The sequence below is a fragment of the Pyrus communis genome, chromosome 1 (assembly GCF_041283825.1).
Source record: "Pyrus communis isolate YQ-2024b chromosome 1, ASM4128382v1, whole genome shotgun sequence".
Taxonomy (NCBI): Eukaryota; Viridiplantae; Streptophyta; class Magnoliopsida; order Rosales; family Rosaceae; genus Pyrus; species Pyrus communis.
Window position 1 is genome coordinate 14,853,180 of NC_142565.1, and position 13,813 is coordinate 14,866,992.

Sequence of the window (13,813 nt, forward strand, 5' to 3'; positions counted from 1 at the left end):
GAGACATATGAAACATTCTCTTAGCGTATCCTTGTAGTACTCAACGGCACAAACTTGTGGACACAAGCAAAACCAAATTCAGAGTCTTAGTTACACTTCCTTTTAGAATAAATAAATTCGAAATTAGCATTTTTCAACCAAATGCTATAATGGAGTGGTGGGACCCACGTTTAATTTTTATATGTGATTGGAAATCCAAACCGTGATTTCTCTCTCTGAATGTTGCAAACTTTTTGTGTTTTTATAATCATCATATTCATTTCTTTTGTTATTTTAACCATCACATCCATTTCTTTTGTTTTCTTTAATCTCCACTTTCCCCTTCTTTTATATTCTTTTCTCTCTATCACACATTATCCCTCACTCAATCTCTGTCATTATCACTCATTTGCCTCAACACTCTAACTCCCGCACTCTCTCTCTCTTTTCACTCTTTTTCTCTCTGAAAACACAAAGCCCACCATCACCACCACACCTCCAGTGAGCTTCATTGAATCGCCACCTTGAGGCCACTACCTGTCATCCTTTCAGAAACTCAAATTCAAGTGGATCAGACACCCTCACATCTCTCATGGACTCCCTACCTCTCTCACTCACTATGTGCTTACTGCACAAAAGAAGCCATGGCGATCATTGATGCCTTGTTTCATGACCAACATCGTCCTTGTCTCCAACCACCACGTCCCTCCCCCTATCACTCTCCCTTTATCTTAATCTTCTATCTCCCTCACTTTCTCTATGCTCACAACGCAGAGGCACCTAAATCATCGCCGACGCCATGTCCTCCGACAACTCCTCATCGTTTTCGACGAAGGTATGTTCTGAAAACCACCCAAATCTTCGTGGATTGTGTTTTACTATACGTTACTAGTGTTTCTTAAGGATTTTGGACATTTGAATGCATAAATACCTCGGGGAGTCTTCCCAAGTTTTTCCTGTGGTGTATGCCGCGAGTTTTCTAGCCAACTCCGGCCATGGCTGACTCGGGAATAGGTATAATCCTAAACTACACTCGTTTATCTTTATTTTGTTATGAATAGTATGAAAAATGGTTGAGTTTGGAGCTCTGGAATCGTTGCTCAGATTCCAGCAACCAGACCGCGACAGGGACCGAGTCGACTTGATTGGAAGGAAAAAAAAAAAACCCAAGCCCACAACCCGTTTACCCTAACCCGAATTGGACCCCGGTCCATTTCAGATTTTAGAGGGAATATTTCCTTTGAATATTTTGTTAACTTTAACAGAATATTCTGTCTTCATATGGAATATTCCATTAAAGTTAACTGTTGACGATTAGTTGACATTTTTGAAATTTTCTCGAAAATACTCCTAGGCTAATTTTGACGTCCCAAGTCCCTTTTCGACAACCATTTAGTGAAATTACTAGGTTTTGGCATAGTTGTCCGTCGAGGCGTCTCGGTTGACTTTTTGAGGGTTAACCATTGACTTTTCGTTGACCTTTTACGAAAATTACCCAGGACCCTTCTTAGCGTATTTCGACACTTTGATTCCAAATCCGCACTCCGTTTCCCTAAATTTAGTCGTTTAAGTTGAGTTTTACTAATGGGTCCCAATATTATACTTAGGTGCGATTACTATATGAGACTCCGACTTTCTTAGCTCAAAAGGATGTGACATCGCAAGTACCTGTGAATGGGTCTTTTCATTTTTATGTATATCTATATATATATATATATATATATATATATATATATTAGGGCTGGTTTGGTATGGGATCCTAAATTGAAAATGGGATCCCAAATTCCAAACCGATTTTTTTTTCGGGATAAGCTTTTAAAAACCAAAACCAAACCGAAATTTCGATATTCCCGAAATTTTTTCAGAATTTCGATATGGTTCGGGATTCATCGACCTCCCACCTTCCCTACCAGCCCACATGGCCACACCTCATCCCAGATTCGTCGACCTCCCCTCACCTTGTCTTTGCTGCCTTCGAGAGTCGGATGGCTTTGCAAAGTGTATCGAACAGAATCATGTACCGATCCTCGTCGATGTGTAAGGCTTTTCATGTCTTGCTAAACAAAATCACCATCAGAGGGCTACTCTGCTTTGCAGTGATGGATTTGATGTCTTGGAAAAACGACTGGTTCCTCAAACGAAGGCTGCAATGGTATGGTGTTTTGGGAAGAATAGGATGTGGGTGCGGCTGCTATTTAGGCTTGCTTTTGCATTTGAGGGAGCCAATGGAGGGAGAGAGAGAGAGAGGGAGAGAGATTCAATGGCTGTCTATAGAAGTCATGTTATCAAGAAATAAAATAAGGAAAGGAAAGGTTAGTGGCAGACAAAGAAAGAATAAAAAACAGAGAAGGTGGTGAAGAAAGATGGTTATTGGGCAGAGGGACGGTTGGTTGATTAAAATTAAATAATAATATTATATATATATATATATATATATATATATATCAGTTTGGGATTCCCGAACAAAGGAAAATGTGATATCGATTCCCGTACCGAACGGCTATGGATCGATTTGGGATTGGTACCAAAATTTTCGAGATTTTCGGTTCGAGATTTTTTCGATTTGGGATCTGATTTTTTTCTGTATGGTTCGAGATTTTTGGGATTTTTTTTCCAGCCCTAATATAGATATGTGATTTTCCCAACAACTACTTTTATATATTAGGATGTGACATGCCACGCTTAGCTTTACAAATAAACTCTGCGTACACTTTATGTTTTTTAATACTATTTGTGAGCAGAAACTTGTGACATGACATCCTTACGTTTTATCTGCTCATTATTACATCTTTGCATGGTGTCTCTTAGTTATTTGTATTGTCATGGGCCAAGGACCCACTTTACATGTGGTTCACATGCACCATTTACATTCGTTTTGGATCCAGGGTTAGGTGCCAGCTTGTCCTTTTGTGTGATGTTTTGGACTCATATGTGATGCGACTAGCGCAGCTCACGTGATGTAGTACTAGAATATAAAACCTACACCCAGCTTGTTCCATAATCTGAATATCTCAGCAATGGACTTGTGTGCCTACATAAATTAATAAGCATTAATTTCTTATAATAACGAATTAAGATTTGATGTTGAGATACCTTGTTGTTGTGCCTACATCCTTTAGCTCATTGGTGCTGTAAGGTACCTTATTACATACTATTATTATAATATTTTTGGGAAACCATATACTTATTTTACAACTAGGGGTTACACTTTTCGAAATGGTTTTACAAAACTTTATTTTCAGGCCCACTCACCCTTATTTTTCGTCCCTCTAGGATCTCAGTGCCAGAGGTTTTGTGACGATGATGATTGTTGGTAAAAGCTATTACGTAGGAGACTTCTCCTTTCGGTATAAATGTCTTTACTCTTCTTTTACTGCAATTTATCTATGTTCTAACTTCACTTGTGTGATATGGGTTCAATCCTGCTCACATGCGCACTCTAAATTAGTCTCTTTTAGGTTTGTATTTATTCAAATTTTCCACATCACTATACTTTATGGTTTCATCACCTTCCAGGTGTTCACCAGCACATCGCAATTCGGGTGTCTACTTGGACATTCCTGGGTGAGGTGTGTCACGACGAATATCAATATTTCGTCGCCTAAACCTTATTTACTTATTTTGTATTTATTTTTGTATTTTATATTGTTAAACTAAATTATTTCTTTTATTATTATTATTTTCATTGCACGACAAATACACGTTTGGTCGCCTTTTAATTTATTTATATTTTAAATTGTAAACTAAAATTATTTTCTTTTTTATTATTTATAAAAATTATTTTTATAAATTTTGCTCGACAGACCAACACTTCATTGGGCAAAATTCTAAAAATTTGGGCGGGCGCCAAAAATGGGACGTAGGAAATTTTTTAAAATTTTTTTTTAAGACTTTGCTCGACCAATATTTCGTCTCGCAAACTCGCATCCTTCATTGCGCAAAATGATACGGTTTTTAAAACCAAAATAACTTCACAGTTTTCTCAATGTCCTTCTCTATTCTCTTACCTTTCCTCTCTCCTTCCCTCTCCCCAAATCCAACCCTCTCTCACACTCACTCCTCTCACTGAATCTCTCTTCTCTCTCTCTTCACTATCTCTCACTCTCACTCTCTCATCTCTCTCTCTCACTATCTCCTCTAATTCTCTCACACTCACTCTTTCTCTCATTCTCACTCACTCTCAATCTTGCCAAAAGGTATATTCTCCGCAAAATTTAATTTTTTTTCATTAATATGTGTTTTTGGAGTTAATTTTGAGTTTTGGTGCGGGGTTTAGGGTCAAGTATAGGGTGAAGGGTGGAGTTTGGGGTCGGATTTGGGGTATACCAATTTTAGGGGTGATTATGATAATTTTTTGGTATTATTTTATGTTGTTTTTTGGTTATTTGACCATGTTTGTTTTTTTTGGTAGGGAATCATCAAGACTTTGACAGCTAAAGTTGAGGATTAGGACATATCGAACCATATCCCCTGCCCTTACCACCACAATAGACTTGTATTAGGATTTTATTATTGTACTTTGTTAATTTATGTGTACATTTTGAATATATTATATATATTGGATAATTTGATCACTATTTTTCATATGTAATTTTATTTTGAGTATGTCAATTTAAATTAAAGTAATTAAAAAATTAAATCATACAATTAAATTAAATTAATATAAGAGAAATAATAAAACAAAAAGTCAAAAACCTTGTGCAACAAAATATTTTGTCGCGCAAAATATTAAATTAATTTAATTTAATTAAAAAAAATTAAAAAACAAAAATCTTTGCGCGACGAAGATTAATTTTCATCCCGCAAACCCTATCTTCACGAGTTTTGCGCAAAGAACCATGACCAAAATTTCATTGCGCAAAACACTTTACGCAACAAACTTATTTCATCACGCAAAGTGTTTTTTGTAGTAGTGAATATAAATTATGTATCAAAATAACAGCATGAAAATTTGGTAGGATTTATTTATAGGGAATTGTTATTGGCACTCCAAAATTCTCATTCTACACTCCAAACTTTCTATATTTAGAAGAAAAAAATACACTTGTGAGAAGTGTAGAATAAGATTTTTGGAGTGCCAATAACACTTTCCTTATTTATATATCTATAAGAAAAAGGGTTTTTGCCAATATTATTGTGATAAAAAAATTATCTACATACCTAAAGCTACCTACCGAGAGTGATCCGGGTCAACAGATGTCAGAAGAAATGATAAGTGTAATATATCAGCAGTCTACATGAAATTGCTTTTTCAACATTTTGAGCTTTACCTTATCTTTACACCCATTATTTTTTTGAAAAAAAAATTATATTCCAATTTTTCCCTAAATAAAAAATGTGTGTAGAGAAAAAATTATTGAATTAACAACCGGCAAATAGGTGGGTGGCTGGAAATCAAGAGGGATTGTGGAGTTTGGTTGCTGGAATAAGAGGAATGTTGCTAGAGTTGGATTAGATTCGTAAGAGAAAAAAGAGCGGTTGTGATGTTGCAGACGACGACAGCCTCGACCTCCTCCTCGTCGGCCGCCGTCGAGTAGCGGGTCACCACTCTTTCTTCCTCAATTTTGGTCTCTCGTTGCAACCATAAACCCTAATAGAAAAAGGTATGGTGCATACTCAAATTCACTCTCCTCCATCATCAAACCCAAAATCTCAAGAAAAACATCAACCCCATAATCAAAAACCAGCTTATTCCACAATTCTCTTTCTCCCAAGCAACAATCGGCGAGCTTAATTATTAGTTCATTGGAGAAAATAAAATAATCGGAACAAGATCCATCCCTATGGAGGTTTCTCAAAAAAACTGAACAACGAAGAATGAGGTTAGAAGGTCGACGGCGGTTGCTGCTAATGTCCGCAATGGGTTTCTTTGTTTATTTTTTTTTAAGTTACTTTTTAGGCTAAAATGAGAAGTTCATGAGGCAAAACTTTTAAGTTGGGCGTGTGAGATAATATTTGGATTCAAATAAAATTTCCCTTTGATTTTTGGTCAGTGATTGCTTGATCAAAGAAACTGATTGCAAAGAACACATTGACACGTATCTCTCACAAAGTTCAAACAGCTAAAGTAGGATTCTCTCTTCTTCTCTTTTCATTCCCTTTCATTCCTTCCTCTCACATTCTTTATTTTGACATTCTCTTTCTATAAAAAAAAAAAAAAATTAATATAAGATATCGACGTAATTTAAGCGTGACCGTTCAAATAAAAGATGATGAAAAAGAACGAAAAATAAAAAGGGGAGAAAATCCTACTCCCAAACAGCCGGTGCACTCGTGTGCGTGCTTTGGACTCTCAATTAGTCAAAAAAACACTGCAATCCAGGTGCCATTCAGAACTATATATCTATTTTTTGTGGCCCTCACTGCCGTCCGCGACTCTGCATATATAGCAACAAGTCCCTAACTTCATGGAACCACTGATATTTCTAAATAGGGTTTAGGAGTAGGGGTTGGAATTTAGGGTTTTATGGTTCGATTTTCTTTAACATTAAAAAAAAATGAAAAAGTCAAGTTGGCAATTAAAAATAAAAATTGGGGGCAACAAAAATCAAAACCCTAAGCCTGTAATTAGAAATAATGATACACTTGTTTATTGTTTGATTTATCATTATTTCTAACAATTTAATTTATCCTTTTCGAATCCTAACAAGTACGAAATTGCAATTTTTCAACATGAGTTCATTTCATTGTAGAAGCCCTCGGGTAGAAAGAGGCTTAGATGTAAGTGAGGGTATCAGAATGTAATATATTATCAATGTTAGCACACATCTTACTAAATATTTTTTTTTTTAGACAAACGATGGAAAGATTTATACTAACTTAAACTTCTACTAGTACGTACTTGCATGAGAATCCTGAAATTCGGGAAAAATAATCATATAATCAAATTCTATAAACTTTTAAGAATATTAAATAATTATGTTTCTTTCTTCACACATTCTTGGTTTTGTCATATATAGGTAACATGGGATTGATATTACAGAATTAAGTTACTTAAACACAAAGCAAAACACTATTTGATTGTCATTGGTGGATCCCCTGGATTAGTGGGATAGCTGGAGAAAATTTAAAAAAAATAAATAAATTATATGCCAAAAGTAATTTTAGCTTTGGGAAAGACCCAAAACTACCAACTTTCCCCTTCTTTTGGACTTAAGGGCCCTTCCAGAATGAAATGGGTGAAAGGGATATTTCCTAAGGGCTTTTTTTTTCTTTTTTTTTTTAATGATTAAAGCGAGTTGGGATATTGGGGCTCACGGGTCCTCTCTCTTCAACCTCTTTTAAAACTTTAATTTTTAATTTGGGGTGGTTCATATATCTTTATATATAGTAGGGACGCGACAACGAAAGGTTGTGGCTGTATGCAATATAAAAGAAATTATTTAAAGCTACGTTTGAAAAAATTGGGATTACGGAGGACTTACGAAAGGATCACTTAGGTCACATCCAAGCTGTCGTACATCAACCAAGAAAAATGCATACTTGCTCCATCGGATACGGCTAATTAAGGGGGCTTCTTAAGCCGCGCCCCTGGGAGGATGCTACAAAGGTGGCAACATGCATTCCATTTCTTGTTCTAAAGATAGGAAGGCAATGACTATTTTGGTTTCAAGGGGGTAATTAACTTACAACTAATTTTGGAGAATCTACTACTTTTGCTTAAGCTTAGGAGTGTGTATGGGACCGAGTAAGCGTTGTTCGTTTTCTAATCATCTCTATTTCTTTGTTGTGGCTGCTTTTTCACTCTAATGAGAAAAAATTTGGTAATTGTGGTCGCTCTCTTATTTTGTTAAACAAAGTTTTTGTAGCACATATAAATTAGTGTTCAAACTCAAATTTTTGGGTGATTGTTATTGTTTAAAGTTGAAGTGGTAGTCTCTGTGTTTTTAATAGTTTTGCACATGGCAAAAGGCTATGAAGAGGAAACTCAACCACTGTTAAGGGTGGTGCAGTTTTTCTTGTGGTGTCATAACAGTAATTTTACGACTTGCATTGTTTAGTGATCTCGTGAGTGTTTAGTGTTATATTTTTGTATGTTGTGTGTTTATACTAGTTAATTCAAGATGAATTGCATAACCAGAAGATGTTAGTTTATTATTTTAATCGGACAAGATTTCAAGAACTATAACACAATAATTATGTAGACCAATTAAGGGTTATTATCCAAAATGGTCACTGAGATTTGCATAATCAATAGAAATGGTCTTTGAGGTTGTCCATCATCCATGATTTTGGTCATTCCGTTAAAAACTCTTTGTGCAATTTTCAAAGCTTCGTAACTCAATCGATTCTTAACCAATTTCGATCCATAATATATCAAAATGAAGATAAGAAAGTGTAGAACAAGATTATACCTATTTGGAAGCCCAATGATTGCCGGATATGGCCGGAAAATATCCTGAAAGGTAACTGGTCCGCAGGAAAACTGGAAAACTCACTGGAAACTGGGTAAACTTTAAACGTTCATAACCTCTTCATTACTCAACGAAATCGAGTGATTCAAAAACAAAAATCATGCTTCTAGATGAGACGAAGAGAATGGTGTCTTTTTTTAGGGCTAACTCGCCATGGTTTGGCCGAAAAACTGCTCGAAATTGGCTAACTCGAAAATGGTTAGCCACTTTCGAGCCGTTGTCCGACCAAACTACGGCGAGTTAGCGTTCGAAAAAAGTACCATTCTCTTCGTCTAGTCAAGAGGTATTATTTTGTTTTTGAATCACCTATTGATCTCATGTGCTGCATTTTCTTCTATACTTGTTGATCAGCATATCAGGCATTCTTATATGATGCATTTTCCTCTATACCTGCTCAAAACACTGTTGGTGGAGATTAACCCTTAACTAGGCTACTAATTTATGCTTTTAATGTGCCAACTTTATTTTTTTAATGTCTTTACCTTCTCCTCTGAAATTTTTAATCAATTCATGTTTAGTATTATTCGGTATCACCCGACACGGAAAGGGATCATTTCCGAATCCCTTCCACCAAATCCACCAAGTCAAGGAATTCGGGCCCTTGAAATTTGATCCAACGGCTAAAAACAAGGGCCTTCTTTAAAATTTATAATAATTTTAACCGTTGGATCAAATTTCAAAGATCTGGATTTCTTGACTTGGTGGATTTGATGAAAGAGATCTGGAAATGATCCCTTTCCACCCGACACCTCGGTATATTATGGCGCCTGATCCTAGGCTGATTCTCAACAAATTTTTATTTGTAATTTTGAGCCTTGTGCCATGTTTTCTAACCAGTTTCCAGAAGTTGTCCAAATTATCTAATGCAATGTAATGGGAGAGGATCCTTTCCGAACCCAATCACTCCGGATCCTCCTCCTTCGTCTTTTTTCTCTACAGTTTTTCTTCTTTTTTCTCGTCTCCTTCAATTCTTCTTCTTCAATAATCCTTAATTCTTCAATTATGCGTCTTCTTCTTCTTCACTTTTTATTGTTTGTTTATTGGAAAACTTCAAAACCACAAGTCGTCAACGACCATTATGACATTGCCAATAACTAGCTCCGGGGAGGCCACAATGCCTACTCTGGGCCGACATTGACTCAACCTTTAAAGAAGAAGGGTCCGGAGGATCCAATGAAATTGGGTCCGAAGAGGATCCTCTTCCCAATGTAATGGCAAAGTTGGGTCTGCATAACATCTTCAGGTTTCAATCTTGACGATTTTTTTCGTTTTTATTTTCATATTCTCAATATTTAGACAATGAGACACATTACAAGTGCATGTCTTATATGTACATTATTCAGTGAGTGACACACTTCCCTACTAAGAATAACAGGTAATGCAACGAAGAAAGGGCCTCTCGCTAAATTGAAATCTATCGCTAGAAATTTTGAGCGGTGAAACCGTCGTCGCACAATCTATGTCGCACAAAGGTCATGACATCAAGTTGTGCACGATGGAGGAATAGTAGTTCGTTGCGCAATCGCAACCGCACGACGAAAAGAATCTCTGTCGCAAGTTGCGCATGCTTTATTGTGCCACAAGACCGTCGTCCATAAACTTTGGGTGATGAACTCTTTCGTTTTGCAAAATTTAGTGAAATGATGGTTTATCAATTTCCATAAATTTTAATAATGATTAATTATATGCATTTTGTCCAATGACTATCACGCCACAAAATTTTTTTATTTTCTCTGTATTTTGTGCGCTGAAGCATCTTCGTTGCACAATATTTTATTTTATTTTTTTTAGTAATTGAAATTAATATTGTTTTATTTCTTTTAAATTAATTTAATGAAATTAAAAACAGAAAATGAAGAGAAGAATATTTAATTAAAATATTATTAAAACTTTCATACAATAGGAGGAAAATTTATAAAATCCAACTACAATATATAGTCGTCCACGTCACAATCGCCGGCCGGTGATGTAGCTAATGTGTCAGGGGGGGCTAGGAGCTTGCAGTTGGAGCAGGTTATGCATCGGGGAACCGAATGCCAGAGAACTAAAGGGGGAGACGAATTTGGTTCATCATACTGCTCTGGGCCGCAATATGATGCTTTAGGCCCGCCACTTCAGATGTTAATGATTCGAGCTCTTCTATACTTTGTCTGGAGGAGAAGGCAGGCGAGTCCCAATGGCAGGCATTCCCAAGCCCCAGATGAACATTCCCCAGCCTGCGACCAAGGGTCTGGTCGAGGGTGTCCGTCATAATCTGAAAACCTGCACCCTTGACAGGAACCATATCCTTGAGCGGGGTCTCCAAAGGAAGCTGGGAAGCCACCTCCTGCAGAACGGTCTGGTTTTTCTCCACCATAGTGACCTGGAACAGTGAAAACAAACAAATTGATTTTAATATAAATATAATTAATATTAATACTAATTAAATATTAAAAGTTGAAAGAACTTACATGGAGCTGCTCTGCCAGATCATTGCCGGGCCGAACGTATACCTCCTTGAACATGTCAATCTATGGAAACTTCAACTCCCCTAAATAAAAGAATATTAACACATAGGTTATCAATTGTGTAATAGAGAGTGAAAAATATTAAAACTAAAAATAAATATAAAGTTACCTAATGTTGATCCTTCAACCTATAAGAGAAGCGTCGCGAGTCAGAGTGGTGAAGAAGTTTCTTCTTCAACCAATTGATCAACTTGCCTTCACTTTTTTCTGTTAAATTAAAAAACGTATTAGTTTCTAAATTTATAAAAAATTAATAAGAAAAATATAATATCATTGAAAGATTATAAAAATATTTTTAAAATATATGTTACTTATGAGGTATTTTTTGTCCTGAAAAATAGCCGTAGAGCCACTAGACCATCATATCGCTCATAATGCTTGTGGAGCTCACACTTCCACTGAGTGAACCGGCTGATGCAAATCTCGTGGATGTACCTTTTTTTTATTGGCATCGAGGTTCTCTTTGACGAATGAGTACCAGAGTCAGCCATCATACTAAAATTCAAACAACAATTAGAATAATAATCCATAAAAAAGTAAAGCATTTCCAAAACGAATTGTGAAGAGTAGGAGTGGGAAACTGTAAATTTAAAGAAAGCTTGGCATTGATTCTCTGACTCAAAAGGCTGACCGTCTAGCATAAATGTTTACTCATTGCGCGACGAAGTCTTCATTACACATAACCCTACAATAAATATTCTCTGACTCAAAAGGCTAACTGTTTGGCATAAATGTTTATTCATTGCACAATGAAGATTTCTCCAGAAAGATTTTTGCAGTAAATATTTCATTCCGTATTTGTTTGGCGCCAATTAAGGGCTTACGCGTGATTTTCTGCCAAACTTTGCGCGATGGGGTCCATTCTTTGTCATGCAATGACCCTATTTCGTCACGCAAATTTTTTGGTACTTTAATTTTAGTCCGACTAAATTCCATGACGGTCCCTTGATTTCATCGGGCGAAGCACCCTTGCACGACGTTCTCTCCTTCGTCGCACAAAGATCTATCGCGCAAATGGTTTTTTCTACTAGTGCTTGTGCCTTTTGATGTACGTACCTAGACTCCAAGAAGAGGGTGTGAACAAACCTCTTACATTTTTATTTTTGTTTGTATAGAAGCTCAATGAATAGCAGTGGCCTTTTATACTTCAAACTAATTTTAAACTGCTAAGAGGATTAATGGTTTGAACTGAAGTACATAGGAAAATGTATTCGCTCTAGAAAATGTGGTTATGCAGCTTATGCTTGTTTCTGCAAAACTCTTACTTTTCAAAAGGAATCATTTATACAAAATAAAATTACTTGGCCATACTACAAAATCATGATGAAACATACAATCTTATAATACTACAAATATTCATACAATCAACAAATGATGGATTTTTCTAGTGGATAAGACCTTCCTCCTCAACCCACTGTGCCCCGGGGTCAGTGGCGAAGCCACAAAGGAGCAAGGAAGTGCTATCGAACCTCTGGTCGTTAGAAATCGACCCCGTTTGTTACTTTTTCTACACCCAACACCATGATCTTCTTCTCTCGCTTCTCATGGATTCTTGTGACTGTGACTTTGACCCCCATTTGCTGAGACCTCTCATGGCCTTCAAGAACACCATCAACCACGGAAAATTTATCAAAGCACACCATCCACCTTTTCTAATTTTCCATTTTCTCTCTAAATATTGAATCTTTATGCTCTTTTGTTTGTTGAGTTTTGTTTGCTTTTTCATTTTTTTTTAAAATAATAAGATTTTTTTTGTTTGTTTGGCCGAGTTGATCAAGAGCTTGCATGTGTACAGATTAGATTAAGGGAAGAGAAATGAGTGCAGTCTGTGTTCAGAGAAAATGGGTTGTATGAGGAGCTGCCAGCTAAGCCGCTTCTGGGAGTGATGAAATTTTCAGCTTCCTAAGTGCTCCATGGTTATGTCAATGGCTACTGGGTCTGCATTTTAGTAGTTCATGAAAATTCACGGCTTGATTTTACATATATTGTGTGACAACCGTCTCTAATTTTACGATTTTATTAATTTTAAAAGTGTGAATTGACGAAAATGGGCGAGGATGTTGACTTTCGTTGACCAGCGTATTGTGAGATGTATGAAACATTCTTTTAGCATATCCTCATAGTACTCACACTACAAACGTGTAGACACAAGCGGAATTAAATTTGGAGCTACAATGGAGTTTTTACGGACTTACGTTCGTAGAGGGCGTTTTAGTGATTTCACGTTTGTAGGAGATAAATTGACTTGTATTTTGGTCTTGGGATGTGCACCGTGTGGGGCCCATGCCCCATTACTTCCAGGAGGTGGATTGTCTACCCTCCCATTTTTATACTCTTCCCATGCCCTCCTGTTTGTGTGGTCACGGTTTAGTCACATCAACATTTTATATTCCTATTACTTTTTGTTTTATTATTTCTATAAAAAAAAATTAATATAAAATATTGACGTGGCTTAACCGTGACCACACAAATAAAAGGGCATGGGGAGAGTATGGAAATGGGAGGGCAGACAATCCACCTCCTTCCTTCCATCCTTCCTGTATTTCCCTTTCCGTGTTTTCTTCCCTGTCACCTCTCTATTTCCCTCACTCTCTCTTCTTCTCTCAAGCACTCTCTCCCTCTCAAACTCTCTCTTCTCTGTAAGCCAGAGATTTCTCTCTCTCAACTATGTGCATTGCACAGAAGGTGTAGCAACACGGGCCATCACCACCTGCCATCAAACACCTCTGCAACCGTACACCCTTTGTCTCTCACTCCTCATCTTTTGTTGCAAAGAACCAATGTGGTCCGGCAATACCACCATCGCCGCTAACCTTGTTGCCTTGACAAGATCTGCAAGCTTCCTAACCCAAAAACTAGGACTTTAAGCTATGTAAGCAACGACCATGGAATCTGCACTTACAGTGGTCATAC

At 36.8% G+C, this 13,813-nt stretch overlaps 1 long non-coding RNA gene across 1 annotated transcript; it reads left to right on the forward strand.

Annotated features, from left to right (window-relative positions):
* The first annotated feature begins 317 nt into the window (after positions 1–317).
* LOC137719582 (uncharacterized) lies at positions 318–4,556 on the forward strand. Its single transcript, XR_015965476.1, has 2 exons — positions 318–814; positions 4,391–4,556. It is a non-coding gene; the product is annotated as an uncharacterized LOC137719582 (long non-coding RNA).
* The last annotated feature ends 9,257 nt before the right edge of the window (positions 4,557–13,813 follow it).